This window comes from Giraffa tippelskirchi, chromosome 2, assembly GCF_054371585.1.
Source record: "Giraffa tippelskirchi isolate mGirTip1 chromosome 2, T2T-mGirTip1v1.2.pri, whole genome shotgun sequence".
Classification (NCBI taxonomy): domain Eukaryota; kingdom Metazoa; phylum Chordata; class Mammalia; order Artiodactyla; family Giraffidae; genus Giraffa; species Giraffa tippelskirchi.
Genome location: NC_137276.1, coordinates 218,703,664 through 218,722,283, shown reverse-complemented (window position 1 = coordinate 218,722,283; position 18,620 = coordinate 218,703,664). Strand labels below are relative to the sequence as shown.

Below are 18,620 nucleotides of genomic sequence, written 5' to 3'. Positions count from 1 at the left end.
GAGCGTTCCAGAAAAACATCTATTTCTGCTTTATTGACTATGCCAGAGCCTTTGACTGTGTGAATCACAATAAACTGTGGAAAATTCTGAAAGAGATGGGAATACCAGACCATCTGACCTGTCTCTTGAGAAACCTGTATGCAGGTCAGGAAGCAACAGTTAGAACTGGACATGGAACAACAGACTGGTTCCAAATAGGAAAAGGAGTACATCAAGGCTGTATATTGTCACCCTGCTTATTTAACTTATATGCAGAGTATATCAAGAGAAATGCTGGGCTGGAAGAAACACAAGCTGGAATCAAGGTTGCTGGGAGAAATATCAATAACCTCAGATATGGGGATGACACCACCCTTATGGCAGAAAGTGAAGAAGAACTAAAGAAGAGCCTCTTGATGAAGGTGAAAGAGGAGAGTGAAAAAGTTGGCTTAAAGCTCAACGTTCAGAAAACTAAGATCATGGCATCTGGTCCCATCACTTCATGGCAAATAGATGGGGAAACAGTGGAAACAGTGTCAGACTTTATTTTTTGGGGCTCCAGAATCACTGCTGATGGTGACTGCAGCCATGAAATTAAAAGACTCTTACTCCTTGGCAGGAAGGTTATGGCCAACCTAGATAACACATTGAAAAGCAGAGACATTACTTTGCCAACAAAAGTCCGTCTAATCAAGGCTATGGTTTTTCCAGTGGTCATGTATGGATGTGAGAGTTGGACGGTGAAGAAAGCTGAGCGCCGAAGAATTGATGCTTTTGAACTGTGGTGTTGGAGAAGACTCTTGAGAGTCCCTTGGACTGCAAGGAGATCCAATCAATCCATCCTCAAAGAGATCAATCCTGGGTGTTCATTGGAAGGTCTGATGTTGAAGCTGAAACTCCAATACTTTGGCCACCTCATACGAAGGGTTGACTCATTGGAAAAGACCCTAATGCTGGGTAGGATTGGGGGCGGGAGGAGAAGGGGACGACAGAGGATGAGATGGTTGGATGGCATCACCGACTCAATGGACATGGGTTTGGGTAGACTCCGGGAGTTGGTGATGGACAGAGAGGCCTGGCATGCTGCAATTCATGGGGTCGCAAAGAGTCGGACACAACTGAGCGACTGAACTGAACTGATTGGTTTTTTATTTTTCTGTTCCTGGTTCTTTTAGGTTTATGTAAACAGATCCCAGACTAAGGATTTGTTCGCTATAGAACTGCCCAATATATTTGCTATCTGTAATTAATCTTTAAAGCAATTATGTTCTAAGTTCTTGCAACTTAACTTGAGATCTATGAACCAACAGCATGGACAGCACCTGGGAACTTGGTAGGTTTGCAGAATCTTGGTCCCCCGCCCCCCAGACATAGGCAATCAGAAACTGCATTTTTAAGATTCACTAGGTAATTAGAATGCACTGTTCTCACTCAGTATCTCCAAGCGCGGGTGAATACATACAGGATGGGGCAAAAACAGCCTATTGTGGTGTACTTTAAATTTTATTTATTTTTATCTAACATATGTAGGAAAGGAGTCAACCGTATGAATGTTCTCTGTGAACTGCCTCTGGCGCCCCCTAGTGGTCCTATACCACGAGTAACCAGGATACTCCAAGTCTCAGACAGAGCTCCCCACAGAATTGCTTCCACTAGTTCATCTGCTTTCAGTGCATCGCAGCAAAGTGTAATTTCTCTGTGCCTCCTTCAGTGGAAATATCTAGTTTTAACTTAATTAATCCTCCTCAAATGGGCAATCGTTAAAAGACTCTTCTAAACAAACTGTAGATGAAAGGCCATGATAAAATGCCAGTAAAATGAAAAATAACATTTTCAGGGTTATTAGCTTTGCTTAGTCCAAGTGCAAGTTCTTTGTAAGCCCAACTGTGACATTAAGGAAGCAAAATAAAACAAAACACTGCAATGATCTGATCAGATCTTACAATAAATCAATAAAAATTCAGAATCATCATGATTATTAAAATCTGGATCCATTACCATTAACAATGAACCATACATACCTAAGTACGTATTGCATATTGTAGCTTCATGAAATATCTTATTCCATTTTGATATACATTAAAACCACTATAAATACCTTTAAATAGTTGGCTGAACTTAGAATATCTTTAAATAGCTGGATCTCAAAGTGTTAAAGCAGGCAAAACTAATAACATTGTTCTAAAATATTATTGAATAAAAATAAATTTTTCCTATATAATAAATTATTAAAATATTTCAATTTTAGTAAGCACAAAATACTTTCTATGCCTTTAATACATAAATTTATTTAAAGTACATTTTTAAGTTGACAACTAACATTTATAGGTTTTCAGTTTCATAATTATACCATATGTTAATTCAATGACAAAAATATGTAAATTGTAGATTACACACACACACACAAAGGTCTAAGATTAGAAATTTTTTAACTGATATTGTAAAAAATTCCAGCTTTACCACCTGGAATAAAATGTTATTTTTTCAAAGTACCTACAAAGTAGTAAAATAAATATGAAAAATAGCAAGATATTTTGTTTTTCATAAGTAATCTGGGAAAGACTGTAAATGGAAACATTCATTATGAGGCAAATCGTTATAAAAATATTTTGTTAAATTTTGCTGCTGCTGCTGCTGTTAAGTCGCTTCAGTCGTGTCCGATTCTGTGCCACCTCATAGACGGCAGCCCTCCAGGCTCCCCCGTCCCTGGGATTCTCCAGGCAAGAACACTGGAGTGGGTTGCCATTTCCTTCGCCAATGTATGAAAGTGAGAAGTGAAAGGGAAGTCGCTCAGTCGTGTCCAACTCTTAGCGACCCCATGGACTGCAGCCAACCAGGCTCGTTTGTCCATGGGATTTTCCAGGCAAGAGTACAGAAGTGGGGTGCCATTGCCTTCTCGGTGTTAAATTTTAAAAATAACTTAAATACTGACTTGATAGACTGTATAATTCTACTTTTTCTTAGAATTTTAAAAACTGAGTACAAGAAAAAATTAGTATTATAAAAATTCCTTGTGTGAATGTACATAGCTCTATAACATTTCAAAGTACTTTCTCCATTTTATCTCTTTTAAAGGGTGTTTATTCTAAGAGTAACTGTTAGAGAGAAATCTGGGAAGTATCTTTTTAAAGAAGAGAAATTGGCATATGAGAAGGTTATGGTTAATCTCTAACTTAAAAAAATAAAATATATTTATTTTATTTTTAATTGGAGGATAATTGCTTTAAAATATTGTATTAGTTTCCACCATACATCAACATGCATCAGCCACAGGTATACATATCTCACATTTTTAGTAAAGGGACTTGTATACAGGTCTTAAAAAATTCATTTACTCTCCTCTACTTTCTCTTTAAGTCTCAGAATTATTTTAATTCCCATTGATGCCATATTTGGGTAATGGTACCTGGATGTCACAAAATTAGCATCCTGAAATTTGTTACCACTTACGTTCTCAAACCAATGACTTATTTTCATGAGCCAGCAAAATAATTGTAATTATACTTTTGTTACTTTGTATCATAAATACTCTGGCTTCCTTGTTTCATGTTAAAATATCTTTCAAAAAATTAAATGTGTTAGAACGTTAGTATCAGCAGGAATTTTATGTGTACAACGTTTATTGCACACACTTATTTCTGTGATTGGAGAAGGAAATGGCAACCCACTCCAGTGTCCTTGCCTGGAGAATCCCAGAGACGGCAGAGCCTGGTGGGCTGCCGTCTGTGGGGTCGCACAGAGTCGGACACGACTGAAGCGACTTAGCAGCAGCAGCATTTCTGTGATTGTTTTTTGGTCACCAGAATCCCTTCTCCCCTTCTTCCTGGCACTTGGCAAGACTATGGTTTTTAATCTCCCTTGCAGCAAAATCTATCAAAGGACTGCTCTTGGAGTTCTTTATAATGCAATGAGAATGGAAAGACTGTGCTTCCAGGCTGGGGTCTTTTTTTTTTTTTTAAGTAATATTTATTGGAGTATATTTGTTTTATGGTGTGCTAGTTTCTACTGTACAGAAAAATAAATCAGATGATATATATGACTGATTTATTTTTCTGTATATATTTTATATATATATATCCTCATATATATATGCAGATATATATATATGTGTATATATATATATCGTCTCCCTTTTGGACTCCTTCCTTTTCAGGTCACACAGTGCATTAAGTAAAGTTCCCTGTGCTATACAGTATGTTCTCATTTTTTTTTTTTAATCTATTTTGTTGTTGTTGTTCAGTCACTAAGTTGTGTCCAACTCTTTGCAACCCTGTGGACTGCAGCACTCCAGGCCTCCCTGTCCTTCACTGTCTCCTAGAGTTTGCTCAAACTCATGCCATCGAGTTGGGGATACCATCCAACCATCTCATCCTCTGTTTTTTCCTTCTATACATGCCTTCAACCTTTTCCAGCATCAGAGTCTTTTCCACTGAGTCATCTCTTCACGTTAGGTAGCCAAAGTACTGGAACTTCACTTTAGCATCAGCCCTTCCAGTGAATATTCAAGGTTGAATACCTATTTAATACTCTCTCTTTTATACATAGTATTAATAGTGTGTATGCGTTAATCCCAGTCTCCTAGCGCTGGGGTCTTTATTTGAAGAGATGTACTTTCTTCATCCTCTTTTCCATTCTTTGCCATATAACCTAAAGCAGCCTACAGAATGTGGACCATGGTGTCTTGGTCCTGGATGCTAAGAGTCTAGAACTCTTCATCCTTGCAGAGCGGAGAGCTGTATATCAGCCAGGAACATCTGTCGGGACTATTGCGAGAGCAAGAAATACGGACTCTATGTGGGTTTATTTGTTGCAGCAGTTTATCCTATATCAACAATGCGCTTTGGTATAATATGTTTAAGAAAGCATGCTTAATGAAGGATGTTTTGATTTGAATGATTTTAAGTGAGTTCTTTCAAAGTTCACAAGCTAGTGTGGGTCTCTGTTGACTTTGCTTGGTGGTATTTTTTCTGTTTCTGGGCTGTAATTTCTGGGTCATGCCCTGGTGGGCACACTGATATTTAAATCTTATTTCCCATCACACTTGATAGGAAAGCCTCTTGCAGCTTTTCTATCTGCCTGCTTATGGTTTTCTGCTAGGCTTGCTTAATGTACTGATTTGCACAGTGGGATAAGCTAGAAAACATATTTTAAATTTGAAAGCTTAAATTCTGCTGAACATAACAGACATTGTGAAAAAGCACTAAAATGTACAAAATCTGTCAATTCTCCACCTGCATTGTAAAGGCTCTTGTTAAAAACTCAAAAATGGCAGAATACAAATGGTATTTACGAAAAGTTATCTTCATATGTACCACATGTAATACATATGATGCTTCTGCCTGAAGAAATTTTATGCTGAACGTTAGCCATTTTAGGAAATAGTCTTACACCTTTGACCATACTCATAACTACTTTATGCTCTGCTTTGCGAATCCATGGTTGTTATGGAGCATTAAGAGCAACCATCACAATTTGGAAACTACAAGCTGACGGTGCATTCTGGGACATCTATGCTACTCTGACTTCTTCAGCTCTATGAGATATAATTCTAAGTATGTTTCCAAGGTTCAGAGACCTTTTCCTTCATGAATCATAGACTTATTAGGCTGGGAAAGTCCTCAACAGACTATGTGATATGAATTCCTGCATTTACATAGACCACAGTCTAGGGAGAAAGTAAATTCTTCAAAATCCCCTAGTGAATCATTGCCACACTTAAAAAATCATCTTTCCATGTATCATTGAGGATGTAGTTAGCCAGATTAACAGAAAAACAATGAGACTGCGAAAGAGGAAAAAATTAGTTCTAAATCAAATGCTTCAAACACAAGGAAGTTGGGGATAGAAGTCACTTTCTTGGAATAGGAGTCTTGTTATATTTTGTTGCATTTGACTCTCAAAACAAAGCCTGTATACTAGAATAATTTGAAGCCTAGAGAAATTTTGCAGCTTACTTTGAGAAAACAAAATAGAGGTACCTGGGGATAAAATGCAGGTTTTCTTTATTCTGCTCCAGTGCATTTCCTCCTGTGGCATGTGACCCGTATCATTCCTTCAACACAATATGGTCTCCTTTTCTATTTCTCCATCATTCGGAAAGCCAGAACATAGCAGAAGCAATTTATGTCAGGGGACTCTTCTGGTTGGGGATTTTAGAGATTTTGCAAAACCAACTACCTTGGAAACAATTATTAGATGGGTGGGAAGTCAGTGATTCTCAATAGGTAGGGTGGATAAATGCAGAGTCTGGTACAATCACTTTCTTTGTATTTAATAGCTAAGTATGGGTATACTGCCCAAGAGACACACTTTAGTGAAAGTAATCTGAAAACAATTCTTAAAATGATTTTCTTCATTCTGAAGAATATGGATCTGGATATAGTGCAAACTGAAAGTAGCGTTATACTTAAAATTCAGCAAATACATGCCTTAATTTTGATGACTAAATTTTAAAAAAAATATAGAGAAGACTACATAAAGCACTCTGTTTAGCTCCCTCCTTTAACACACAAATTGATATTTGTAGTTTTACCCTTGGTTTTTTTAAGATTGATTTTAGTTATGCTTTGTTGTTGATGTTTAGTTGCTAAGTTGTGCTGGACTCTTTGTGACCCCATGGACTGTAGCTTAGCAGCCTCCTCTTTGCATGGGATTTACCAGGAGCAGATTTACTGGCGCGGGTTGCCTTTACCTTTTCCAGGGGATTTTCCTGACCCAGGGATCGAACCTGTGTGCTCTGCATTTGCAAGCAGATTCTTTACTCCTGAGCCACCTGGGAAGTCTTTTAGTTGTGTTTAATCTCTACTTAATTTTATTGCTTTGAGCTTCCCTGGTGGCGCAGCAGTAAAGAACCCACCTGTCAATGCAGGAGATGCTGGAGAAGCAGGTTTGATCCTTGGGTTGGGAAGATTCCCTGGAGAAGGAAATGGCAACCTGCTCCAGTATTCTTGCCTGGGAAATCCCATGGTCAGAGGAGCCTGGTGGGCTACAGTCCATCGGGCCGCAAAAGAGTCAGAGATGACTAAGTAACAATAATTTATTATTTAAAGATATTCTCACTATAAAAAAGTGGATTATGTTCCAGGATTTGCCATCCATGAAGAGAATGTTTTGATGTAAGTGCTGGAAAGAATAGCTTGGACAATGTGGAAATTAGAAGTTAAGTTTTACTAGCAAAACGAGGACTGAAGCCTGGGAGATAATGTTTCTGGTAGCTCTGAGAAAACTGCTCTGAGGAGATCAGTGCGAGCCAGGTTATAGAAGAGTTTTGCAACAAAGGGAAGATTTTCAATTAAATTTAAAAAATAATTAAAGAAAACCAATTATCTCAAGTTAAGTAAGTTAGTGTTTTTCTGTGTATGGGAAGATGCAAGAGTCTGGGTTCACTGAAACCATCCCTTGATATGCACCTCAGCTTTCTGGGGCCGGTACCCTGTGTTTTCACATCCTGAGTTCCTCAGGGCTCACTGTGGGGAGTGGCTGCAGTCTGATGGCTGCTAGATGCCAAGTATACTTCACCTTCCTTAGTTTCCTCAGGGTTCGCTGGCTCACTCTGGAGGACTGCAATTGCTGATAACTGTGACATCTTTGTTAACTGATATGGCAGGAAATATTTCATTTCCCATGCATATTGCTATGGAACTTGGGAAGTTGTAAAGTCTTGATGGCATTTCTAAATGACACAGCTAGGAAATTATCGTGTATTTGAAAACTTGAAGCCTAAGCAAAATTTAAACCATTGCTTATGGCAACCCACTCCAGTATTCTTGCCTGGAGAATCCCAGGGACGGCGGAGCCTGGTGGGCTGCCGTCTATGGGGTCGCACAGAGTCGGACACGACTGAAGCGACTTAGCAGCAGCAGCTTATGGCACTCAGCTGGTGAATGCACATTGCTTTACCCATGGAAGCACCAGACTGATAGAAACAATGTTGGTTTTTTCCAACGTAAGAGTTTCTTAACACTTTTAAAAAGGCATCAACAGAGTTTGTATCAATTACAATGCCTCCAGGAACTGTTGCAAGAAAACTCATTTCAAAGTGGCTCAAAGGCTGAGAAAGTTTATTGGTTTGTATAACTGGATGTGCACAAGCGGAGCAAGAAGTCCAGTAGCTCTGGCCTCCTTTTCTTACCTTTTCCTTGGCTGCGCTTATCTATTGGTGCCATTACTAAAAAGGATTTTGCAGTTTGGGGATATTACAGGACAGCAATCAGAGAAAGGTGCTGTTCCACACTTCCAAACAAGAGTCCTTCAACCAATTTTGAATTTGATAATTTGGGGAAAATCAACTGTGGCTTGTGGAATGGAGTAAACTCTTTAGCTTAAACTGAAAAGGATTTGTTGTGGGAACAGGGTTGGGGGTGGAGGTGATCAGCTTCTTCTGAACCACAGGTGCCATGTGAGAATAAAGGGATGAATGTTGAGTGGTTGAGTTGACAGACACTTTTGACCATGGGGGATTTATTGAGAATTACTACACCAACACTGTGTAACTAAACATATTTGGTGTATTAGACTATATATTTAATCACAGTCTAAAGCAAAAGTTTACAAAGAACTGCAGGAATAACTGTAGTGTGTTGTGGGGTAAACCTATAATCTTTGTTTCCTAAAGTATTTACTTCTGAAAAATTTACCTACAAATTTCTAGAAAAGCATTTTTCTTCTATCTCCAATGACCATACCTTCCCCATATCCTAATATATTGTCTAATTTTTGTTGCTACTTTTACAATGATTTAGATAGTCTGTTTTTATTTTGTTACCAAAAAACTAGATAAAAATCTTTTAAACTAATTAATCATAGATGGAAGCATCTTCTGTTTACTGTGATAGAATAAGTATTCTTTCCTTTCTACCTTTTTATTTTCTTTTCTTTCCTCTTTTCTTTCCCTTTCTTTTTCATTCCCTTCTCCCTGTATCTATATACTCTTTTTATGTTGAATTACACTATTTAGAGAATCATATATTGCTGCTTTTATGTGACTGCATTAAGGATTATTCAGGCAACAATTCAAATAATTACAGATTATATTGCTCCTCCAAAAACTATTTATTTGGATTTATTTCTGTTTGCTCTTACATCTCATTTGATAAAAATGATCCATGTGGGGGCCATTTTCTAAGTTCTTGGATATCAGAATGTCTCTGTTGCTGCCAAACATGAATGATAGCTTGACTGGATACAGATTTTTTGAGTCCAAATCGATAGTCATCTTAACTTTATGGATGTTGAGCAGTTTCCTTTTGAAATACAGTATTGTGGAGGAGAATTATGACCTTGCAACGTTTTTTTTTATTTCTTTTTTGGATGTTGCCTGGTTTTCTGCTGGGGTGGCTTTAGTTTTTTCCTTTGTTCTTGTTATTACCATGACATATTACCATATTGTCTTTTATTTCACATTAATTTGCCTAGTATCCAGGCACCATTTTTGATATATGGTCTCAGCTCCCTTCAGCTCAGTGAACATACCTTCATTTTTCTTTTCTTTGCTTCTTCTCTTTCCATCTTCCACAGATACCCTCTCTCCATCAAATTGCTACTTTTGGAATTGTTATTATGAACATAGGGGAAGTTCTGGATCAATTTTTCATTTCCATTATCATATTGATCCTTTGGGTATTTTCTTCTATGTTCTGTAAATATTTCTTGGGGTAGGCTAGGACATATTTTACTTTCTGCAGCAACCAGTCTACTGCTCATTGCCTCCATTGATCAATACTCAAAAGTATAATTTCCATCTAGAATCAGCTTTTCCTTATCTCAGACTCTTCTATGTGCTGCCCTTTCAAATTTCATAAGCAGGAAGAATAAGAGGTTTTTGAAGTTTTCTCTTTGTAACCAGAAGGCTGTTTCATAGCCTTCTGAAATGAGCTCTAATCTTTCAGATAGGTTGGCACGTAAGCATGTGTGCTAAGTCGCTTCAGTTGTGTCTAACTCTTTGGGACCCTATGGACAGTAGCCCACCAGGCTCCTCTGCCCATGTGATTCTCCAGGCAAGGATACTGGAGTGGGCTGCCATTTCTTCCTCCTGAGGAATTTCCCAATTCAGGAATCAAACCTGTGCCTCTCACATCTCCTGCATTGGCAGGCAGGTTCTTTATCACTAGGACCATCTCGGAAGCCCTAGGTTTGCATGCTTATAAACAGCTTTAAACATGTTTTGTGTTCAACATATGTTAAAAGAAGTTTTATTTTTCTGTCTGTTTATCCTTATCGAAGATATGGGTTTAATCTACTATTTAGAAGTGAAATAGTTTTACTGAGATTATATGGAACCCCATTTGAAACGTTTGGATTCAGAGAAAAACTATGTACGTTTATTTATTTATTTTTCCATACTAGGATTGAAGTTGTCTGCAAGGAGAGGAAGCATGCAACCAGTAGCGGCATTTATAAGGTAAAGAATTTGATTCCTGTGGGGTTTTCAAGCAGCGGCACTGGTTGTCCAGAATTAACTCTAAGAATGCCAAACTCTCACTGCCATGTGGTAGTCCTTCCATGCTTGGGTGGCAGGGCATTTCTCTGCAAGTACAAGCTTGGAAGGACTGCTGTAGCACACTGCCTTGTGTAAGAACATTTATTACATGTTCCCAAAGTCTCTGTTGAGTTTGTAATTTGCCGCTCAAGGCCTGACCTGTCACTCTGAATTAGGGTTCTGCTTATGCTCCTACACACTTCCTGCCCGGGGTGGCTTTGTCTTCACGTTGTCAACCATCAACTTGGCCCTTGTCTTCATACGGTCTTGTCCAAAGTCAGTATAGTGGAGAGACTTGCCTTGTGGTCCAGTGAATAAGTGCAGGGGGGCTGGGTCTGATCTTCGGTCAGAAAACCAGATCCCACTCGCTGCAACAAAGACTGCAGCTCCTGAGTGCTGCAGCTGAGACCCAGTGAGTTAAACAAATAAATAAACGTTTTTAAAAGTCAGTATACTGGAGATTGCTGAAGCTTCTGGCCTGTGTACGCCACCATTCTGATTTTTAAAGACTCCTTGGGATGATAGACATTTCCCTTTCACTTTTTTGATTATTCCGCTGAGACTTTGAGAGGTGGGAGACTGATGAATCAGGGGAAGTTACTTTGTTATTTCTGTCTTTGTCCTAAGCATCTTCTTTGGTTATGAATCTTTCTGGTTTTGTCCCACAGTCTTCACTTCTGAGCCCCATCCTGATGTGTCATTCCCTGAAACCAAAACAGTTACAATTCTCAGCTTTTTGTCTGTTGTTGTTCAAAGTGAGAGTGAAAGTGTTAGTTGCTCATTCATGTCTGACTCTTTGCGACCCCATAGACTGTATACCACTAGTCTCCTCTGTCCGTGGAATTCTCCAGGCAAGAATACTGGAGTGGGTAGCCATTCCCTTCTCCAGGGGAGCTTCCCAATTCAAGGATTGAACCTGGGTCTCTTGCATTGCAGGCAGATTCTTTATCATCTGAGCCACCAGGGAAGCCTCTGTCATTGTGCAAAGCCATCATTAAATGAATTCTTTCTTCTTTAACTCCTCAGAATCCAGACTCATATATCCAGAACTCGCAAGTTTTCTATTTTCTCATCTATTTCTATTGCAAAAGTTTATGCAGAGCAAAATCTATGCGATTTCTCTATGTAATTCTCTTTAAATTCCTTGGAATAACTTCTGCCTTTGGTGATGGCTGGATTGTATAACTCTTCCTGCTTTTAGACAAGAAAAATCAACTTCTTGATGAATATTGTCCAAATACTCTCACTCTTACATGTTTTCCCCTTCTGCTTATTACACAAAGCTCTGCTTCAAAGAAGCTTCTGCTATTGGTGGTGAGATTAGCCCAGCAGGCAGGATCACAATGTTGCTATTTTTAATTGTTTAAGTCCATTACATAAGAGGAGGATGAAATTATTAGGAAAAAAAGCCTCAAAGACTTTTAAAAGTGAAATAATTCAATAATATTGATTACAAAACAAGCTCTCTCCATAAGAGGTTCTCAAAGAAGCATTTCCAAAAAAAGAGTGTTTTCATTTACTCTAACATGTTGACTTAATTCTTTTGCTTACCTTTTGAAGTGCGTTAACTAAAATCTACTTCAGGGTATCAAACATTTCATACCCTTAAATCGCTCTTCTGAAATAGTGTTCCCTTTAGAGTAGCATGAAGCTCGAAATGATGATAAGAAATGAAAATATTAATATTCATAATCATTTTTGTCTCGTTACAGGTCAAGTCATAGCATTGATTAGTTTGTACTGTCGGGTTTAACTCTACTCAATGAATCAAAGCAATTTAAGTTAGAATTTTGTTTCTTAAGTACTTATCCTTTTATTCACATAGAGGCTTTAGTGATTGGAGTCAGAACACGCCATGAAAATAGGGATGGAACAGCTTTTCAATCTGTTGCTCCTGCAGAGCCGTGAAATAATCCACAGTCAATCATTAGTATGTATTCTGGAGCAGAGTAAGTGATAGTGATGATGATGGTGATGATGAACATGATGTCATACTAGAGCCACATGTTCTCCCAGGTGTCTGGGTTACTCTTTGAGAAGCATCTCAAATTAGCAGAGATATCTTAGGAAACAGGATGGCCTTAGCTCTGCATTTATTGTGAAGATGCACCGAATTTTTTTTTTTTTAATACCCTTTTGTCTTCCCTTTCTCCAAATTCCAGTTTGTTCTAGCTCTTCTTGACATGGGCTTCATGAGTCAGGTAGTTTCAATTGAAATACCCAAACACTTTCAGTGCATTAATACTAGAATTTTTGTTGGGAAACTTTGTAAAACATCAGGGATTCTACACTTTCTCCAGGAAGGTGGCTAGAGATATTACCTGCGGCAGCACCCTTAGTTTGATGGTTTTCTAAAAGAAGTTTGGAAATCAGAGAGTGGCGGCTAGCAGAGATTTCTCCACTTATCTATATTTTCATTGTAATTCAGGTCTCTGGAAAGTATCAATGTATTTTGTATTTTTCTTTTTTTTTTTTTTAAAGCAATTGAATTTCAAATTAAAATACTTAGCAGTTTGAGTTTTACTCTTTTTAAATGGTGATCTATGGACTGTGAGTAACTCCGCTTCTTTACCTTCTAATGCTCTACAGTATTCTACCACTCCTGTCAATCTTAATTATGGGTTTTTCCTAAAATGAGACCTTTCACTTTTTCCTTATTTCTGTCTCCTCATTTCATGCTCAGAAAACTCACCTATTTTCACAGATTGACTGTTCACCATAATACTTTTTGTGCTTCTGTTTTATTGTCTGTACTCACTAAAGATGATCACAATGGTAAAAAACAGCAAGGTGTGGCCACTACTTATAAAACTAGTTTCATAATATGTGTGTGACCAGTTGCTCAGTCATGTCAGCTCTTTGTGGTCCCATAGACTATAGCCTGCAAGGCTCCCCTGTCCATGGAATTTTCCAGGCAAGAATACTGGAGTAGGATGCCACTTCCCATTCAGGGAACCTTCCTGACCCAGGGATTGAATGCACATCTCTTGTGTCTCCTACTTCTTTACCACTAGCACCAAAATTTCTTCTTCCAAATCAGTACTCTTTTTTCAGATACTTTATTGTATCAATGGCTAATATGCTTAAATTTTATCCTTTCCAAAGAAGAGATTTTTTTTCTTAGGTCCAAAGCCTGTTCTCACATTATTTTCATTTCCTCTAGATCCTTGCTACTCAAGGTGTGGTTCATAGACCAGCAGCATTGATGACATCTGAGAGCTTGTTAGAAATGAAGAGTCTTGGGCTCTGTTCTGGACTTTCCGAATCGGAATCTGCATTTTAACATAATATCAGAGGTAAAAACATCATGTCTGAAACTTTAATGTGAATTCAAGTCACTGCATACCTTGTTTTGACAATTGTAACAAGAATTTAGCACAATTTAGTTTAGGCTGATGCAACTGAAACTTGGATCACATTCTGCGTAGCAAGACTGGAGAGCAGCCCTGTCCCATAGAATTGTCTGTGCTGATCCCAGGGCTTCCCTGGTGGTTCAGATGGGAAGGAATCTGCCTGCAATGCAGGAGACACAAGTTTGATCCCTGGTTTGGGAAGATCCCCTAGAGAAGGGAATGGCTACCTACTCCAGTTCTTGCCTGGAGAATCTCATGGACAGAGGAGCCTGGTAAGCTACAGTCCATTGAGTTGCATAGAGTCCTCTATAGTTGCTGTTTAATAAAGCAGCCACAGGCCACATGAGGCTAATGGGCAACTTAATTCATTTAAATTTAAATGGCCACATGTGGTTAGTGGCCATTGGACAGTCCTAATGGACAGTAGAGTAAAATCCAGGGCACTTATTGGGAGTGTCATAAATGCTAGGAAAGTGAAATAGAAAGACTTAATGCTATTAAAATCAAAATTTATTTTGGACTCTGCTGCATTTACATAAAAAAAGTAAGTTGAATATGTGTAGAGTTTCTAATAGCCACACTTGTTGTCTGCCAACAAATTGTCTTCAGCTGTTACCGGTGGCATGTGCTGTATTCAAACCACTTGTTCAGTTCAGTTCAATCACTCAGTCGTGTCTGACTCTTTCCGACCCCATGGACTGCAGCACGCCAGGCCTCTCTGTCCATCACCAACTCCTGGAGCTTATTCAAACTCATGTCCATCGAATCGGTGATGCCATCCAACCATCTTATCCTCTGATATCCCCTTCTCCTCCTGCCCTCAATCTTTCCCAGCATCAGGGTCTTTTCCAAGGAGTCAGTTCTTCACACCAGGTGGCCAAAGGATTGGAGTTTCAGCTTCAGTATCAGTCCTTCCAATGAATATTTAGGACTGATTTCCTTTAGGATTGACTGGTTAGATCTCCTTGCAATCCAAGGGACTCTCAAGAATCTTCTCCAACACCACAGTTCAAAAGCATCAATTCTTCGCCACTCAACTTTCTTTTTTTTTTTTAATTTAAATTAGTTTGTTTATCTATTTTTTAACTTTACAATATTGTGTTTGTTTTGCCATACATTGACATGAATCCACCATGGGTGTACATGTGTTCCCCTTCCAAAACCCCCTCCCACCTCAACTTTCTTTATAGTCCAACTCTCACATCCACACATGAGTACTGGAAAAACCATAGCTTTGACTAGATGGACTTTTGTTGGCAAGTAATGTCTCTGCTTTTTGATATGCTGTCTTGGTTGGTCATAGCTTTTCTTCCAAGGAACAAGCATCTTTTAATTTTATGGCTGCAGTCACCATCTGCAGTGATTTTGGAGCCCCCAAAATTAAAGCCTCTCACTGTTTCCATTATTTCCCCATCTATTTGCCATGAAGTGATGGGACCGGATGCCATGAATTTAGTTTTCTGAATGTTGAGTTTTAAGCCAACTTTTTCACTCTCCTCTTTCACTTTCATTAGGAAGCTCTTTCGTTCCTCCTCACTTTCTGCCATAAGAGTGGTGTCATCTGTATATCTGAGGTTATTGATATTTCTCCTGGCAATCTTGATTCCAGCTTGTGCTTCATCCAGCCCAGCTTTTCTCATGATGTACTCTACATATAAGTTAAATAAGCAGGGTGACAATATACGGCCTTGACGTACTCCTTTCCTAATTTGGAACCAGTCTGCTGTTCCATATCCAGTTCTGACTGTTGCTTCTTGACCTGCATACAGATTTCTCAGGAGGCAGGTCAGGTGGTCTGGTATTCTCACCTCTTTAAGAATTTTCCACAGTTTGTGATCCACACAGTCAAAGGTTTTGGCATAGTCAATAAAGCAGAAGTAGATGTTTTTCTGGAACTCTCATGCTTTATTCCTGATCCAATGGATGTTGACAGTTTGATCTTTGGCTCCTCTGCCTTTTTTGAATCGAGCTTGACGTCTGGAAGTTCATGGTTCATGTACTGTTGAAGCTTGGCTTGGAGAATTTTGAGCATTACTTTGATTGCGTGTGAGATGAGTACAATTGTGCGGTATTTTGAGCATTCTTTGGCATTCCCTTTCTTTGGGTTTGGAATGAACACTGACCTTTTCCAGCCCTGTTGCCACTGCTAAGTTTTCCAAATTTGCTGGCATATCGAGTGCAGCACTTTCACAGCATCATCTTTTGGAATTTGAAATAGCTCAACTGGAATTCCATCACCTCCACTAGCTTTGTTTGTAGTGATGCTTCCTAAGGCCCATTTGACTTCGCATTCCAGGATGTCTGGCTCTAGGTGAGTGATGACACCATTGTGGTTATCTGGGTCATGAAGATCTTTGCAAACCACTTCAGTATTCTTGCCCTGAGAACCCCATGAACAAATCACTTGTACTATTTGTCAGAGTGGATTATTCCTTTATACCAAGAAGCTGACATGATTTTTTAAATCCCACCAGACTTGGGTATTATTGGAAACAGCACAGTGCTTTTATGGAAGGGCTTTTGTGCCTTCTGTTTCAGCACTAAATTTCCAAAGCTTTCCGTTTTTTATTTTTTTTTCTTACTTCAAAGTCCCTATTTACGTATTTCCTATTTAAATTTATTTGTTACCACCCCAAATTTCATGTTATAAAGTAACTGGTAAGGCTTGTTTCTCTGATTCATTTCTAAGTTTGTTATGGGCACAGCACGATAAAAAATTTTGAACAGCACATTTCATTTATTTATTTATTTTTAGTTTTCTAAGCCAATTAATCTGTCTGCAAAGCAGGAGACCCCGCTTCGATTCCTGGGTCAGGAAGATCCGCTGGAGAAGGGATAGGCTACCCACTCCAGTATTCTTGGGCTTCCCTTGTGGCTCAGCCGGTTAGGAATCTGCCTGCAATGTGAGAGACCTGGGTTCGATTCCTGGGTTGGGAAGATCCTCTGGAGAATGGAAAGGCTACCCACTCCAGTATTCTGACCTGGAGAATTCCATGGGGTGTATAGTCCATGGAGTTGCAAAGAGCTGGACATGACTGAGAGACTTTCATTTACACTTTCAGGCCAACTAAGGCCTGTGTGCTCTTAGTTATCCAACCAGGGATCTAACCTGTGCCTCCTGCATTGGGAGCGTGGAATTTTAACCACTGGGCCACTGGAAAAGTCCTGAAGAACACATGTTAGAGCATTATGATGTTTTGATTTTAATGTGACTCAATTATTTTAAGTATTTTAAGTATTCATATGATTTTAAAATAAGATGTTTATTTGTTTAAATGTTTATTAAATTTATTTAAAAAGCACACTCATATTTGTAAAACTGTTACTGTATCCTTCATTTTGAGTGCATACTCAGTTGCTCAGCCGTGTCGGACTCTTTGTTACCCCCATGGGTGGTAGCCCACCAGCTCCTCTGTCCATGGGATTTCCCAGGCAAAAATACTGGAGTGCATTACCGTTTCCTCTTCCATGAGATCTTCCTGACCCAGGGATCGAACCCATGCCTCCTGTCGAGTCTCCAGTTCAGTTCAGTTCAGTCACTCAGTCGTTCTGACTCTTTGTGACCCCAAAGACCCCTTCACGTCTCTTACGTATCCTTTAATGTAAATAATGTAATCTACATTTTTGCCAATGGGGGTGTTTGCCACTGTAGAAATATTTTCACTCAACAGATATTAATTGGACTGAAAACAGTGTGAGAATAAAGGAGGCAGTGATAAAAGGTTAGACTGTAATGGGCATTAATGTGAGAGGTAAACAGGGTCTAAGAGGGCAGGGTGCTCTGTCTGAAGGCGCCCTGCTCTGCCTGCTGCTAGACAAGTGCTAGTGAAGCAATTGCCTCTGTTGTCCTCCTCACCCCCCACCTCCTGGTGTCTATACCTGGAATGGAAAGTTGATTGATTGTTTTCTTATTTCTCTTTCCTTATATTCCATCTCTGATTTAGAGTAGGGGCCCAGAACCATTTTTTAAAATGATTGCAAATGTTACATCTCTTCTTTATCTTTTTTTGATTAGTAACTCCTTAATTTACAATCTCAGGGACAGCGCTGTCTCCATAAGCTTATTTCCTCTTATCAAAAGAAACACTGGGTATATGAGTACCAGACCTTAAGCAGATTAAAGCACAGTTATTAAGTCCATCTGGCAATGAGATCTGTGAGTATTAACGATACCCTGGAGCTGAAGGGGAGCTTACTTTAGAAGTGTCATTGTTTTTGTACTTTGAGGGTTTGTTGTGAGCTTTTTTTTTTTCAACTTTCTGTTTAGAAAGTGGGTAGCTAAGGATTGTCATTTGTTGAAAACTTAATCGGAAGTGCTATAAGTGCCTTGAAAGGAAATGAAGTAGATTTTTAAAAGTTAGAGAATGCAAGTATTTAGAAAGTGTTTCAAAAAGACTGAAAAGTGTTTACATTTAGTACATTTTAGAAGAGACACGTGTGCTGTATGTGTGCCCAGTGGCTCAGTCATGTCCAGCTCTTTGTGGCCCCATGGACTGTAGCCCACCAGGTTCCTCTAGCCATGGAGTTTTCCAGGCAAGGTTACTGGAGTGGGTTGTCATTTACTCCTTCAGGGGATCTTCCTGACTCAGGGATGGAACTCCTCTCTCTTGCAACTCCTGTATTGGCAAGCGGATTCTTTACCACTTGTGCCACCAGAAGAGACATGATATAAGCTTATCTGTTGCCAGCAAGGCATGTCTACTACTGCCCTTGCTCAGAAGAAATACTCTCATCAATTCCTTTTTTAATAAATGAAATATCTCTCCCTGCAGTGCTGCTGTTGATTTACTCTTCCAGGTAAGATACATTTT

At 39.0% G+C, this 18,620-nt stretch overlaps 1 long non-coding RNA gene across 1 annotated transcript in view; it reads left to right on the top strand.

The window, feature by feature from the left end:
* The window catches only part of LOC145532409 (uncharacterized), a 115,307-nt gene that overhangs the window by 41,572 nt on the left and 55,115 nt on the right, over positions 1 to 18,620 (top strand). Inside the window, exons 4-5 of the long non-coding RNA XR_014073211.1 lie at positions 10,324 to 10,378; positions 13,620 to 13,752. This is a non-coding gene — a long non-coding RNA (uncharacterized LOC145532409). The remainder of the gene's footprint in view (positions 1 to 10,323; positions 10,379 to 13,619; positions 13,753 to 18,620) is intronic.